Here is a 4,955-nt window from a genome sequence, read left to right on the forward strand (position 1 = left end):
CTGTATATATATAATCACACCCCCAGGTCACCCCAGATGAGGATGAGGTTATATAATCACACCCCCAGTGTCACCCAGATGAGGATGAGGTTATATAATCACACCCCCAGTGTCACCCAGATGAGGAATTGAGGTTATATATCACACCCCCAGTGTCACTCAGATGAGGATGAGGTTATATAATCACCACCCCCAGTGTCACCAGATGAGGATGAGGTTATATAATCACACCCCAGTGTACCCAGATGCGGATGAGGTTATATAATCACACCCCCAGTGTCACCCAGATGAGGATGAGGTATATAATCACACCCCCAGTGTCACTCAGATGAGGATGAGGTTATATAATCACACCCGAGTGTCACCCAGATGCGGATGAGGTTATATAATCCCACCCACCCCCAGTGTCACCCAGATGAGGATGAGGTTATATAATCACACCCCCAGTGTCACCCAGATGAGGATGAGGTTCCCTTGAGTCTGGTTCCTCTCAAGGTTCCTTCCTTTACCATTAAGGGAGTTTTTCCTCCCCACAGTCACCTGAGTCACCTCAGACTTGTTCATTGGAGATAATTACAAACAACATTTTATATATATCTAATATTAATCTGGGATTTTGTGTTATATTAATCTTTTGTTCTATGTTCATGTTCTGTAAAGCTGCTTTGAGACAAAGTCTACTGTAAAAAGCGTTACACAATTACATTTGACTTTTAATGAATATTTCTTTTCTGTGGCATCTGTGAACAAACCAAATATTAAATGAACCAAAAGAATCCATTTCAGTCTGATTCAGACGAGACCCCGGGGACTGATCCATCACGCCGCTGTCATTTCTGCACTCTTTTATTTATGTCATGTTCACAGAAACTGAACGTAAACCACACGTCATCACCAGGTTTCTTCTCTAATTTGGGAGGCCAATTAGAATTTTACAAAAGAACCTATTAGATCAAATTTCCTCACCACTCTGTCACTCCTTTATGTTGTGTTTCCTTTCTCCTCCACAGTGTTGAGAGGAGATGTGTTTATAAAAGTGGATCTTATTCAGAGAGGATTTAGTTCAGTCTGTAAATCCTCTTAGTGAGGTGCCATTTCTCCTGCTCAATAAAATCTCTTAGGAAAAAGAAAGAAAAAAGGAAACAGCAGCGTGGAGAAATGGTAGCTGGAGGTTATTAACATGGGGGAAGCGAACCTGCATGTGCTGGATAAAAATATCTACCAAAGAGCCAGAACATTAAACCCACCTGTCTGAGAGTTTCCTTTGTGCCATCAAAGCAGCTGTGACTCGTTGAGGCAGTGACTCCACATGTGTGTGTCGTTGAGGCAGTGACTCCATTCTGTGTCTCAGGGAGTTCCTCTTGAAGTTCCATCCTCATGTCGTATCAACACTGCCTCTGAACTGAATCTAACATCAACAACAGGTTAGAATTAACCGGCTGGTTAGAGTACGTTATGGTTTCTATAGTTAGGGCTCATTTTCTAAAACCAGTTCATTAACTGTGTCTGAAATTTCACCCCAAAATGCTGCTAATCTGTGAGCTGAAGAAGGACATGAGACGTAGCTAACAATACGACAAATAAACAACATACACTAATAACAAACGTGTTTACTGATAGTATACAATATTTACTGATTCCACAAACATCTGGGACATCTGTGATGGGATTACAGTAATGTTCAGTACTGCTTCAGCCTTGGGGTAAGAAGAAAAGTGCAAAAGAAATAAAAGGAGGGATGAAGAAAGAGAAAAAAAGGAAAACAGGGAGGAGAGGAAAAGGAGTGAGGAGATTTGAATGAGAAAGAAGGACATGGGGAAGAGAGAAAAGCAGAGAGGGCAAGGAGTGAAGAATGGCAGGAAACTAAAAATGACAACAGTAATATTCATTAAAGAGAATAATTATTTTAAGGAATAGATAAATAATATATTTTTAAGATAAAAAGGGGGATAACAGAAAAAGTGGCAGAAATATATAAGAAGGAGAGAGGAGGAAGTAGAAGGAGAAGAGGAGTAAAGAGAAAAAGGAAAGAAGAGGAGTGAGGGGGGCTGAACCCTTTTCCTCCCTCCCTCCCTCCCTCCTTCTCTGTGTGTGTGTGTGTGTGTGTGTCTCTCTCTCTCTCTCTCTCTCTCTCTCTCTCTCTCCCCCTGTCTGTCTCTCTCTCTCTCTCTCTCTCTCTCTCTCTCTCTCAGGAACAATGGCAGATGAGCAGATGATGCTCTCAGTCTTTCATCACTGCTGATTTGAATCACACACACACACACACACACACACACACACACACACACACACACACACACACACACACACACGCTGCAGCTGCTGCATGGCTTGTTTCTGGGTTATGGACACGCGAGTGTGTGTTTATTTTTTTATTGGCGAGAGACAGCAAGAGAGAACGAGTGTGGCATTCTGGGAAGGAGTGAGAGGAAATGAGAGAGAGAGAAGGATGATGGAGGGATAGAAGACGAAGAGAGACGCAAAACGAATACGATTTTAATCGAGGTGAGAAGGGAGAAGGTAGGATGCAGTGTGTGTGTGTGTGTGTGTGTGTGTGTGTTTGTGTGTGTGTGTGAGATGTTTTTACTGAGGTTTGCACCATGATGTGTGTGTGTGTGTGTGTGTGTGTGTGTGTGTGTGTGTGTGTGTGTGTGTGTGTGAGAGAGAGAGAGAGAGAGAGAGAGAGAGAGAGAGAGATGCATTTAGTGAGGTGTGCATTATTGTGTGTCTCACATTAGCATGTATCATATTAACCCATGTGATCATGTGGTGTCTTTATGCTCACAGGCATTCAGTCAAACACACACACTTGTGCGCTGACACACACACACACACACACACACACACACACACACACACACACACACACACACACTTTTCTGCAGTATTGCACTAGAGGACGCGCGTGTGTGTGTGTGTGTGTGTGTGTGTGTGTGTGTGTGTGTATGTGTGTGTGTGTGTGTGTGTGTGTGTGTGTGTGTAAAATAACTGTATCCTATATAAATACTGCCTGGTGCATGTGATGCTAAACTCTTGGTTACACACACTTGTTAGCTTCATGATGGTTCCAGTACAATATAAACCCCAGACAATCTCAGACTGAGAATGTTTCATCCTTTAAATCTGAACATTAAATAAATATCTGTATATTAGATGTTGCCACGAGGCCCGTTAGCAATCACAAATAATATCCAAATGATTCAGGAACATTTTAGCTACAGATTTCAGCAACATGCTAATCCAGCTAGCTAACATAGAGATGTCAGTGTTCAGTGTGATATACAGACAGTGGTTGTCATGGCAACACTTAAATATATTCTGATAGTTTGGTTAAATAAACTGGACAGTTATATTGAGTTTACATTAGTGATCCATTGGCAGAAGTATGTGGGGGCGTGGCCACATTTGCATATTCATGCACATTCATAAAGTCATTTGTAATAACTTTGTATGTGAAATGTGTAAAGATTCCTACAACATCGTGCTGGATGAGTCTCGGCTTTAATTAGTAAAGTAATACTGCAGAATTCTGTGAATAATTTCAGTCCAATCAGGATCCGATCACAGCAGTCTGCAGTCCTGAGATTTTATAAACTATTTATAAATTAGTTTAATTAAACCTTTACATCAGTCTTCCTGTTTATTCGGATTTAAACTCACAGATTATTTACACACACTTATGATTTATTGGACCTTAATTAAATGACAAACAAACACAAATATCTGGCAGAATTAAAAAAAGACAAGATTTATGTTATAATATTTTGTTAATATTTAAATATATTGTGCTAAAGTAGCTAGCTACAGATTAAGGTGTAAAATAATCAGAACAATTATAAGATCCTGATTCACAGAGATTCATAATTATTAAGCTAAATCTTATCACTTACACACACACACACACACACACACACACACACACACACACACACACACACACACACACAAACCTCAGATGTATACACATATATGTACTGTGTTCATCACGGCCTCCTTAATGACTGCGTCACGTTAATAAAGCCAGTCGCAGGTAAACGCTAACAGCCTTAATGCATTCAATTGATCGATTGTTGCTTCTCAATAAAACATCAATAAAGGACAAAAATCAATCCGTTTCCAGGAAGTGGTCGTGTCTGAATGTGTGATATCGATTAAACCATTTCTGAATATTACAGTGAACACACTGCAGGCTTTATTCTTATCCTCATATGCTGTGTTAGCTTATCATGACGTTAGCTTACGTGGTGCTGCAAGGAGTCTGTGGAAAAAACACAAAGATATTTTAATGCCAATGTCTGAACATTTAACCTTTAGCTTAGAATAAATGTGATCAGTTTGGTACTTTGGGTTTTTTTAGATCTACTGACTCGCATCCAACGTCCTGTGTTTGGAACAGATCAGATAAACAGATGTATAATTAACTCCAGTGTGAGGTGCAGTCTGTGGTGGAGTTTTATGGACACTGTTTACTACATAACACTACACACTGGTACATGTAAGGTCTGTGTGTTAAAATAAGTGATGTGATGGACTTTAAATGATTGTAAATGAATGAAAATGAATGTAAGTCACTGGTGTTAAAGGAGGAACCTCAGGCAGCAGCACCTTCATGGCTATTAGCATTCACATCTGTGTACCGTTCGTTAAGGGTGTGTACATGAATGCTAATCAGGACGATCGATCCTTCAGGGACTGGAGGTCCACTGAACCCCAGTGTGTAGTATCATACCAACTCGTACACCAAACTTACTGAATACGCGCTCGAGTTCCAGCTGTTACACTGCAGATGTGACCACCAATAGCCTCATTTCCCATCAGTGGTCAGAATGGGCTTCTGTGTGTAGTTTAGCAGGTGATGGGATGTGGGAATTTATGAACCAGTTGTGGAACATGTTTAAATGTAATAAACTCACCATGTGAATGTCATTTTTTCCTGATAAGTGGACGTGTGGACA

The 4,955-nt window shown here is 40.5% G+C and overlaps 1 pseudogene; it reads left to right on the plus strand.

The window, feature by feature from the left end:
- Nucleotides 1-2,196: 2,196 nt before the first annotated feature.
- The window catches only part of LOC113643641, a 44,134-nt pseudogene continuing 41,375 nt past the window's right edge, over nt 2,197-4,955 (plus strand).

This window comes from Tachysurus fulvidraco, chromosome 2 (genome assembly GCF_022655615.1).
Source record: "Tachysurus fulvidraco isolate hzauxx_2018 chromosome 2, HZAU_PFXX_2.0, whole genome shotgun sequence".
NCBI classification, from domain to species: Eukaryota; Metazoa; Chordata; class Actinopteri; order Siluriformes; family Bagridae; genus Tachysurus; species Tachysurus fulvidraco.